This window comes from Limanda limanda, chromosome 17, assembly GCF_963576545.1.
Source record: "Limanda limanda chromosome 17, fLimLim1.1, whole genome shotgun sequence".
Lineage (NCBI taxonomy): Eukaryota > Metazoa > Chordata > Actinopteri > Pleuronectiformes > Pleuronectidae > Limanda > Limanda limanda.
This window is the reverse complement of record NC_083652.1, coordinates 4,704,562-4,716,966: the sequence shown is the minus strand read 5'-3', so window position 1 is coordinate 4,716,966 and position 12,405 is coordinate 4,704,562.

Genomic DNA, 12,405 nt, shown 5'->3' with positions numbered 1-12,405 from the left:
TTAGCTTGTAGCCTACATGCAAAGGTTGCCTGCCAGACACACCTGCTTTTTGTGAGCTTCTGTCTGAAGCCATGATCCAATTTGTCAAGATTTATTTAAAAAAATCAAGAGGTGAACCTGATTCAATGTAAACAACATATTTGTTTGAAAGTTCAGTATCCGCTGTTACTTTAGAGCACATTAGACAAAACAATACAGATATTCTCTAAAATCACAAGTGCACCACCATGAGCAGTTTGTGACGCAATGTTCAAGTGACTACATGATCATGGAGGAAGTGACCGTGGATTCTTGGCACATGTCGGGTGAATTCTTGGCACATGTCGCACATGTAGGGCATGATTAAGCAGCCTTATTGACCGGTCATTTGGATAAGAACAAATTGAAGGCCAAGGTTGGCATTAATGAAACAAAGTCATTGAGAGATGGGGAGGGGAAGGAAAGGGTGAGGGGAGATACTAGGCACCCAGAGACTAATTAGATATGACATTCAAAGCCTGCTATCAATTTGTACCCTACACACACAAGCTTTGGGAACACTGACCTAGTTCAAGGGCAAGGCAGCCAGGTAAGAAAAAAAAAATAGAAAAAAGAAAAGGTGAGGTAAGAGAGGAAACGGGTATTACAGCCTTGTGAAGAGTCCTCTACATTATTCTGTTAGATTTCAAAACAACGGCAATGCACATTCAACAAAGAAATTTCAAGAAGAGCCATTTATCAATCCACAGATTCATCCTATCCACAAAAATGGCAAATGTTCGCTGTCCATTTTTGTTTAAATTCATATCAAATTAAATACTTTTGTCGAAGTAACAAGACATTGGAGGCTTGTATGATGTCTCATTTTGCTTTGCCTTGGCAGAGGTATGTGCTCTACCATGTGCCACTTTAGTTTTATTCTGTTTTCGTTGGGGAACATCTTTAAGCATTCCAATATTCACCACCCTCAGGCAAAAGTAGCAGCTCACTTTTCCCAGAGGATGAACCCTTCAGCTTTTTACATTTCGTTGACCTGACGCTTTTATCCAAAGCGACTTACAATAAGTGCATTCAACCATGAGGGAACAAACCCATAACAACAAGAATGAAGTAAGTACAATTTGCTTCAAAAAGGACAAACTACAGAGTGCAATATGTAAGTGCAATGTAAGTGCAAATAAACTGAATTATTATTTTTATTTTATTATATATTTTTTTTACATTTTGAACCAAGGTTTAGTCGGGAGAGATGTGTCTTTAAATGGCTTTTCCCACGCCACACTCAGGATCACTGGTACATTAGCAAACCTTCAGCTTGACAAAATTGTAAAAAGTTGTAGACAACAATGAATCCTTTTTTTTTATGTGAGTGCAAAGAATGGTTCTTTTAATCAAAATATAGTTTGTGAACTACTCATGTGATATAACGCCTGAGCCATTATAGACTTATTTCTTCCCTCACATTTACATAGAAGGAAAGGAAAGTATTCAATTTCTACAAAACAACATACTGGAATATATATATATACATCAGTGACCATGACCTCTCGACATGAAGCATTAAATCATCTTCCACAGAGCAGCAATATGTCAATAACGATAGGTGTCTCTTTAAGAGTGATGTATGTCGAACATGTGGATATGACCCAAGAAAAGAAAGTGTGCCTACACAGGCAAAGTAAAAACAAAGGGTGACTCTCACTGGTCATAAAAATGGTCAAAATAAAATAAATCTGTACAACTCCACTAAACCACAACTGGTTAAACATGTTTCAGCCAAGTATCTGTCCTGTAAGCGCTCTTACTCCAATCCTCGTCATGTTCACTGACATCCCATCAAATCCAGAATCCAGTTCAGAATCCACTTGTAACCAAAGCTGTAGCGCTGTTATTTACAACAACAAACAGCAGCATTGCTGCACATCTGCATCGCTCCCGACAACGCAGGAAGCAGCAGTGGAGGGCGGAGGCGCGAAGGACAGATGGCTCCAGACCAAAGAGGAATGGGGAGGGCTACAGTATGTCATCATTTCATTTGAACTGCAGCTTGAATCCCAGATGAAGCTCCTGTAATATTTCAAAGACGCAGCAACAGATTGAACCTCCATCCTGTGAGAAAAATCACAGGCAACAAGAATCTATTTGGGAGCAGAGACATGCAAATCCATCGCGGCATCAAAGGTGACTGCAATTACGACAAACTTGTCCATTCAGACAATCTGTTGTGCATCGCTGCAAGAGATGCTCTACACTTTGTGAGTAACAGGTGAATCTTACCACTGGCCGACATCACAGTAACAGACACACCTTTGATTTAATGTTGAAGTAAGTGACACACATGCAGAAGAACTCTCGACTACGGAGTGCTGATCTTATCGGTGTAAAGATTGAGATTGTGAGTCAATAGATGTCCTGTTCTGTCTCAGCAGACAGGACCTGAGGTCATGAATATGCAGACGGGGGAATGCTGGAAAGTCAAAACATGTTTGACTGATACAGTACTGAAAGTCTTAATCTGCTCCGAGAACAGCAAGACGCCGGAATGGGCTGCACAGTCAAGCATGTCACCCCACGCATGCATAAATCCAAGTCTTAACACACACACATGCACATATACACACACACACACACACACACACACACACACACACACACACACACAAAATTGACACATCGTCAGAGAGGGACAGCATGAGGGAGGATGAGGCTGGTGGGTAAGTGGGTCGGGGCTGCAGGGAAATTGTGAATCAGAGTATTAATGAAAAATGAAAATCAGGTACAGTGTTGTGGAGGTGTACAATAGGATAATACACTTTACAGGACAAAAGGTCTGCTGTACCCTGGAGGCTGTCAGGCTCATTGCAGTTCGCAGTGTTTGAGTGTTGGACAGTGTTCTGCAAAGAATTACTAGTTGCTAAGGTAAAAATCCTATTTTCCCCTTGGTGCAACAGAAAAGGTCATGAGTATTGGCAAGTGAGGAAAAATATAAATACTGCCCTGTGGTTGTAGATCTCCTCCGCTAACCAGCACAGTGTCAGTCTGCATACAGTTTTCTATCCACAATCAGAAGAGGTCACCATGACCTTTGACCACTAAACTATAATCAGTTAATCTGTTTGGTTTGAAAGGATTCTTTGAGGTGATAAGATTTCTCTTTCACAAGAAAAAAATGCGACGTGTGAGGTCACATAGAGTGGTCATTACGTCAGCTGTGGGTGAGGGGTAGAGCGGTCGTCCTGTCACCAGAAAGTCAGTGGTTTGATCCCGGTCTTCCACATCTGCATGCCGAAGTGTCCCTGGGCAGAATACTGAGCCCCAAATTGCCCCTCATAGAAAATAAGTGCTGCCCAAAGTCATCAAGATCATAAAAGCTATATAAACTTACCATTTACCATTCATAGCCACTTTGACATTTGGCCAACAAAATCTTAGGTCATGTTGAGTTCAACTGAGATATCATATTCACAACAAAGGGAAAAACGCAGGGATGGAGAACATCATGCCTCCAGCAACTGGATGTCACCATCCCAATAACACCTACTTGAAAACTGAGCTTATACACTGCAGCGGCACAGTTTTAGCAAAGAGAGAAATTAAGTTTTCACAGACAAACAGTTTAAATGGCCCTGTTGCCAAACCAGCACATTGGAACACAAGTGCAGCTAACCAGGGACCACAGTGGCCTCACGTCCAACCTGCTTCATGGGGCTTTTTTTAGCGCCATCACTCTATGGGGTTTAAGCCTCTGTCAGTTTCACAGTTTTGCATTCTAACGGCGAGTCTCAGCAAGGAGCGCGGAGGTGACCCTCTCGCCCGACTGTCTGAGCACATCAATCTAAACTTTGACACTCCAACTCTCTGCGGACAGGCTCAAAAGCCAGGCCTCACATCCTGAAGGACGCTGCAGCAAAGACGACGGCCGCGCAAAATGCAGCAGCACCTTTGACCTTAATTTTACAGAGGGAGCTACAAAGATGGAAATTGCTGCCGGGAATAATTAAGTGAAACAATGATCGTGACTGGCTTCCAGAAGTGGTCACTCAGAATGGATTATTGCAGCGATATTCAAATATGAGACATTGTGTGCCAAACACAACACAATCAAAATAATTTTAACACTGTATATGAATTAGAAGACGTTTGCACAAGAACTAAATTAAATACACCGAGATATCAGTATGGAGAATAAGACCATGTGCATTCAGCTACTGCATAACTTTACTGGATCAACAACACTAGCACATTAATAAGCATTTCATTTCTGTTGTTAAGATCCATTTAAACATGTGTTCGCTATTGGACAGTTAAATCGCTACCGAGTAAATTATCTTAGTATATGTGGGTTTTCATGTAAAGTAGTATTTTTGTCAAACAGAGGAAAATGTAACTTAAAAAATAACTTAAGTACAGTTATTAGGTACATTTACATCGCTGCATTACAAAAAAGAATAATATAAGACTCACAATTGAAAATAATACGTAAAACAAAATGAAATGGATGAAAGAAAACTATAAATGTTTTAAATCTGTGAGGAGAATTTTGTTGTCTGTGAATTTACAGTGTTAGTTATAGTAATATAATATATAGTTATAGGGTTTCAGAATGTACTCAATGTGCAACCAAAGGTATGCGAGTTTCTGGACTCAATCACAAAAAGGTGGCAGCTGCTTTTATTACAACCCAGCCAACAACAACGATGTTTCTGAAACAGCCGTATTTATTGTTTGAGGGTGGGATGTAACAAAGTGTATTTTACTTCATTACTCTACTTCATTACATGTTTAATGTATCTCTACTTTACGATTAGTAGATTTATTTTTGGGAAATTTTCACTTGGTCTCCACTTCACATAATCTGCCAATATTTGTACTTTCTACTTCAGGTCATTTTTACTGGCACTGCAAGTTTGAATGTTTATCAATTAAAAGCAATCAATAACAAGAGAGGAATCGGTCCACTGAACCAATCAGAGCGAGCAGATCCACCCTGATCACACTAATCGGGTTCAAACCCAGAACCGTCTTTCTCTGAGGTGAAATTTATAACCACTTTTCCACTGTGCCGCCCTAAGACAATTACTTAAGAAAAAAGTCTGAAATCAAATAAAAATACAGTTACACTGAAAACATCGTAATAAATTGAGAAAAGTTGTCAAAGTTGAAACTCAACATTTCTCAAAGGATTCTTTCACGTCAAGTCAATTATTTTCAAAGTTCTGTTCATGTTTAGAATCAAGACACAATTGTCTGCACTGCTTTGTGAGCAGAATATTAGATGTCAGTGATTTCATGCTCTGAGTGTGTCATGACTTCAGGCTCATAGATAATGAGCGGAGAACAAGACACGTTGAATGATCATCAGCAGCGGCCTCTGTTGCACTCTGGGGCCAGTTTTAATGTTAAATAATTGAATTATTGAACCAGGGGTTTCCAACAGTAGCAGCACTGATTTCACCCCGGTGAGTGGACTGAGACGTGGACAAGAATTTTAATAAAATTCAAATCGCTTGATGGTAGAAACATTCCTGGACTCTCTGACGTGTGGCACCGTCGCATCTGCAGAGGAACAACAGAGGTGTGTGGGGGGGGGGGGGGGCGATGAGGTTGATGATCAGCAACGACTCCCCCCGTGTTTACAGTAATTATTAACGACACTTCAGCCCTAACTGCATCCTTGTTCTGATTCGCTGAGGATTTATGGGAACACAGAGACAAACGTTTTTCTTGTCCACCATTAAATATCAATACATCCTTCAGTCCCGGTGCTTGTAAATCTTTTAAAATCTTTTGAGACTCTCGTGCATATTTAATCAATGACTTCTTAAACCTGAAACGAGTTGAGATTGACATTTTAAAGGTTATTTATTGCAAATTAATAATAAAATAAAATGAAAAAATGTAACCGATGACGCAGACACTCAGCACACATTTCAGCTTAATATGAGACATATTAAAGCTGGCTTTAAGGGATAGACTTTAGATCGTATGTTCCCTGATGCATGCAGGTGTTTGCTGCTATGAACAAATTCAATTTCAAACTGTTTAGGACCTTTTTAATTCAACTTGAAATTCAAATGAAGACAAAATTTGTGATGAAAATATTTACCAAAAGTGAAAAGATACTTGCTCAAAGTAAATGCATCAATGTCCGTGAGACACCGCCCTGATCCCCATTCGACCACATTTACTTCATGAGCACCTCCTTTAACCACCATGAGAACTCGTCCTAACGTTTAACAGGCTTTCCCTGATGTTAATAAACAAGCAAGCAGGCTGGATAGGAAGTCATTTAGAAACAGACTGGCAATGCAATGTCAATGTCAATTTTATATAGCACATTTAAAACAACTTGGTTGACCAAAGTGCTGTACAGGATGAGTGGCACGGCCAAAGGACAGGTACAACGTAATACATTCAAATTCAAGTAATACATTTAACATACATTAAAGTTCAAGTAATACAAATAAAATACAATTATTAATGTAAAATACAAATACAAATATATAATAATAATAATAATAATAATAATAATAATAATAATAATAATAATAATAATAATAATATTAATAATAACATAATAGAACAAAATAAAATATAAGAATATGATAAGAAAAATAAAATCAGCTGCACTGAAACGCACTCAATGGAAAGCCTGAGAGAACAGGTGCGTTTTTAATAATGATTTAAACAGTGCAGCACCAAATTAACCAAAGATGCAGCACCTTTGGTTAATTTTTTTCTTTGGTTTAAAAATTTCCTGGTGTGGGGCACTGACCAAATGGATTTGAATGTGTGAACCATGTGACCTGAGGCTGCTCTTTAACTGGTTGTTGCAGATTTTCCAGGGGACTCCAACTTTTATTTACAACTAATAGGTATTGATTTTCATTTTTTTTATCTAATGTGATTGGTCGACCCTCAACGCTGTCTCAGGTACGTCTGCCATCACTTAGTTACTTCTGTGAGCTGACAGGCAAAGATAATCAGGTGATTTCTTTACAAAAACTACAACATGAAAAAAATACAGGAGCTTAGTCCGGACTGACCCGATTTACAGATTCAGTAACTGAAAGTTGCCACAGTCACAATGAGGCTACATTTTCGATGAAGGCTACAGGACTGGCATATTGTGTGTTGTTTTGTTGTTGTCGTTGAGTCTGGCTTTGATTTAGCACCTGGGAAAAAAAACTGCCCCCTTCTAGTAATGTAATTCTGTTGACCAACAGACAGTTAGTGTTTGCCATTTGGTGCACATTCAAATAATAATCAGGTTCTAGTGAATTTAAATGTGGTTTCATAAGGGGACTGTGGGGCCCTTGCTGAGGTATGAATTCTGTTCAGTGAGATTGTAGCATTGAATTTAAGACATTTTAACTTTTCTGATTTTACAGTTAAAACACGTGAGGTGGAGACACGGATTACATATGTTTCTGCTGTGTGTGTGTGTGTGTGTGTTCAGATTCAGACAACCTTATTGATCCCAAGGAGGGAAATTCATTTGCAGCTTGCCAAGTTTACAATCACACAAACAACATCCAATATGATACAGGTCAAAAAGCACAGGTCAACAAACAGAGGTCGATGAAGGACATCAAGATATAGATTATGAGGTAAAAATAAAAAGCAATAAAAAAGACAATAATTGGATAATAAATAGTCATTTGTTACATGTGTGTTTGTAGGAGTGAGTCGTGCAGGTAACACACACACTGCAGCACTGGTTCTTGATGGATGACGAGGCTTCTGACACGGCTGAGGAATGAAAAGACTCATCGATTCATCGGCTGCCTGGTACCAACACCACACCTCCCTCATCTCACCGACACAGTGCCATCAACTTTCCATTGTTTATTTATATTTCATATAAAGGGTCAAGTCTGTGAGGAGAATCGTCTCAAATGGATCCAAACCACAGCCACAACAGAATTTGTCGTTAGGGGGTAAAGAATAAAGTCAGGTTTAAATTTAGTTAAAAAAGTTTGAAGTCAAATCCACATCTTTTAAATCTCCATGGGCTGATTACAGCCCCCGACCACTGCAGTTTCAAGATACTGCACATTATCCCCACTCGACCTAATGGAGGCTGGGAAATGTAAAAAATTACACATTAATAGTTTTTTGAAGGTTGACAGTGATTCAGATGTTTGGCCCGAAGCTGCCGATAAACGACAATACTTTGTGCTTTTTAATCTGACCTTTGTCAGGACAAAGATTTCCATACAATTATCTGTGTTTACTGTTTCCCCCTGCAGATATTATTTTTGTCACAGTGGAGGGAAAAAATAACACGCTGAAAGTTTGCAGTTATAATCAGAGACACATATTATTATAATACTAAGCGTAGAACTAAACTGTTAGAGTCGTCAGTGAGGTCCAGGGCTGTGGGGGGAATGACTCAGCAGGGAGAAAGTACAGTTATTTATTACCTGGGCCTGGACAGAAAAAGGTTGTAAGGTATGTATTGTTGTTGTCTACATATTTCCCTCAGTGGCAGATTTCAGAATAAAATAAGTGATGATTGTTTTCTGTATTGTTGTTTTGTATTTTGTTATACTGAATGAACTGTGGATCTGATCTAAAGCTAAATAATAATTAAAACCCATTTTTAAAAATGTCCTAAATTTCTTTTTCTATTTCTTCCTCATCAAATGAATTAACTCTTGGTCAAATAGTTATCAGAGAAGAAGAAAACAACTGATGTACACAGACAAGTTTATAAAATTTAGTCTGAAAAAACTAAGAAAGCCCCACAGCAACAAGCTCACAAAAATTTGTAGGAAATGTTGCTCTTACAGGAGGAAATTGTGCATTTTCTAGGGACTATTTTCATAAGCTGTGTGTTGGCCTGAGTGTGTGTGTTCATGGTGATGAAGCATCATGTCAGAGCAACTGTGACGGAGACATTGGAGCTTTATGACTCAGAGGACCAACATATATCAGGCTGTGAGACAAATACACACACACACACACACACACACACACACACACACACACACACACACACACACACACACACACACACACACACAAACACACACACACACTTGTCTCTCTATAGTTGTCAGGATACTCATTGACCTGGGCCTTTGAGCTGAGGATAGAGCTGAGCCACACCAGTCGATCATGACCCTCACGTGTGGTCACGAGGGCTGGGAGTGACCGAAAAAACAAGATTGTGGAAACCAGCTTCTGAAATGAGTTTTCTCCATCGTGTGGCTGGGCTCAACCTTGGATACAGGGTGAGGGGTTCAGAGTTGAGCTGCCACTCCGTCTAATGGAGAGAGGCCCGTTGAGGTGGTTGGGTCGTCTTGTCAGAATCCTCAAGGGCACCTTCCATTGGAAGTTTTCTGGGCACAGCCGAACTGGGAGGAGACCCCCGGGTGGACCCAGAAATCTCAGGAGGGATTTTATGTCTCATCAGGCCTGGTAACATCTACAGTTTCCTCACGAGGAGCTGAAAATGTCTGCTACCCCAGATGAACAGAAGAAAATGGATTGGAGGAACTCATTGTCACAACATATGGAAGACAGGAAATTTGACTGACTCGGTCGACCGTCTACGGAGATGGAGAAGAATTCAAAAAGATATGAAATCTGGGCCTGGTGCAATGACACATGTCAGAGGCTCACAATTAATCAATTTGAATCAATTTTCAATTCAATTATGTTTGTATAGCACATTATCACATCGCACATTATATCAAGGTACTTTAAACCCAACAGTTCCCACAATAAGCGAGCACTTAGTGACTCCTTAGATATCCATGTAGCGTATATATTTGTTGAAATGGAGCAAATGCATTTGATCAAAAACTCTAAAGATGGTTTGGAGACATATACACATTATATGACATAGTGACAAATAAAAATGGACTACTAAAAGTTATTGTGCATTGAAAGGAAACTGCTGTATTCTGTATTGCGCAATAAAACTTGGTAAAATCCTAAACATAACGTACTTTTGCAAGCGCACAAAGCAACTGGCAGCAGAGTGACTCGTTCTGAAACAATACCAGCAGAAGCATAGTCTCAAATTTGTCTGAAACATCAAAAAGGTCTAACATGGGTGGAGAGTTTAAAACACCACAATAACAGGTAACAGGTGAATGGAGTGAAACACTCACAACACTAGAGAGTAATGAACACAGGAAGGAACAGGAAGGACAGTAGGCATAGCAGACAGGGAAGTGTGGGAAAATAGAGTTACTATAAGGATCACCAGGGGCAGATGGGTAATTAGGTACAGGTGTCAGATTGTGACACATTCAAAGGTTCTTCATTAAAATATTTCATGAACAAACAGACAAGGTGAGGATATCCTCCAGAAAACAGCTGACAGAGGACCGATTGTCCAGACAAGATCGTGACAGACAAGACAAAATACCAACAGCAGGACTGACTCTCAGTGTTTGCTCTTCTCGGTCGCACAAAGTCTGAGGCGCCTGAGATTTCTGAGTAAACACAAGCACATGACTCCTCGGTCAACACGGAGCTCTGCAAACAGTCCACAGCGAGGAGGTGGAGGCTGACGGCTCCAGAGAGACAAGGGAAACACCACCAGAGGGTTCTCCACCCAGTCAATATTTCCACACCAGAGTTCACTAAGATTGTTCTCCATCATCCAACAGTCATTTTTGGAAGAATCATATTTCTGGCACCTGCGACATCTGCAATACCTTCGGGAGCTCTACTACCTTCTCATACACATCGCGGAGAGGCGGTGGACTAGTGGCAGAAACTTGAACTATGGGCAGAAAAGGTCTCTGGTTCGTCTCTGGTTCGACTCCACGGAGAAACATCAAAAAGACTAACCTGAATTGATCTGTCCAAAAATCCAAGAGGATTCTCCTTACCCTGTCTAGTGCCCCTGAGCAAGGCACCTTACTCCCCCAACATCTGCTCCCCGGGCGCCTTACACAGCTGCTCACTGCTCTGTGTGTCCTGCACCAGATGGGTTAAAAGCAGAGGTTAAATTCCCCTCCTTGCATGAGTGTGCTTGTGCATGTCTGTGCATGTGTTTGGGACAAATAAATGTATCAATAATTATAAAATTAATGGTATCTTAATCATATGACCTCAGGACTCCAGATGCAAAACCTGCTTAGAATGGGAGTAAAACACAGCTACAGTATATATGCAGCTGTCTGGTTATAATCTATAAGCAGGAGAACACCTGTGGAGCTTCAGCTGGTGACTGCACAGGTGCAGCTTGTGGACTCATGCGCGAGCGGGCGAGTGTCTGCGAATGACAGGAAGCTGTGAGGCATCGCTGTATGTCGAGCATCGCGGTCCAAGTCTGTAAACCGGACAGGTGTCAGAGTCTCTGGTTCCAGTGAAAGGTTTCTCAGTGAAGCGGTGAGCTGACAGCACACAGCAGCTTGTTGACCCAGCAGCTGTAATAGAGAGCTGCAGCCACAGCGTTCAGCCTGTCAGCCCATCAAATTTTCCTTTTTTTTTCTTGTATCTCCTGGAAGAGTCAACACTCCCATCACCCTAAGAGAAATGTTTGTCCACACACAGGTTTGAACATGAGGAAGAGAAAAAAGCTGCATACGTCTCTGTGAAGCCGCTGGCAGCTTCCTCCTGTTTTATCTAACATAGCTGGACGCTTGAATTGCTCATTTAGCATCTGTTGGTGCGCAGACTTTACACAGTCTAGATTAGGGCCAATATGAGTTTCCTGGAGCTGATGCTAAAGTGTAAATATTAACTATTACAACGACCATCCTCAGAAAGAGAAGTTACAAGGATGCGGATAATTTTGAAATTTCCTAAGGGTATTAAAACCTCTAAAGCTGCTCTGAAACACTGACTTCTGTGAAACTCTTAAAGCCTCCAATAATGTGTTTTCGTTATCGCTGTGATAAATATATATCAGTATATAAGAGTATAAAACTGTTATAAAGAGAAATGAATGAGAAAACCAAATCCAGTATCAGCTGTCAGGGAAATTTTTTAAATGAGGAGTGTTGAGTGATGAATGACCGCTGGGTCAAAGACGCACGTATACAAACGCCTTGTGAATGTAAACAACATGTTAGTGCTCTTATCCAAACGTTAAGCGTAATGGTAATAAATCATGCGCTGACACTCTTCCCCGACACAACACCTGCAGAATATTCAGCCACAGCTTCTGTCAAAACGTCAGACAAGACGTCGAGAGAAAACGAGAGACGACGAGAGACAGGAAATAGAATTGGGATTATTGTGTAAATAGATTAGAAACAATATATATTCATGGTCGAAATGTAAAAGAATAAATCAGGTTCAGAGAACGTGATGGTGTGAATTCATAGAAAACCAAAGACAAGCAAACATCCTGCAGTGTTAATGTGGTGACTAGAAATAAGTTTGCAAAGTTTATCTTAAAGTAACATCCATCCGTCCATCATGCCACCATTGAGGGAATCTATAGGGCAGCTGGAG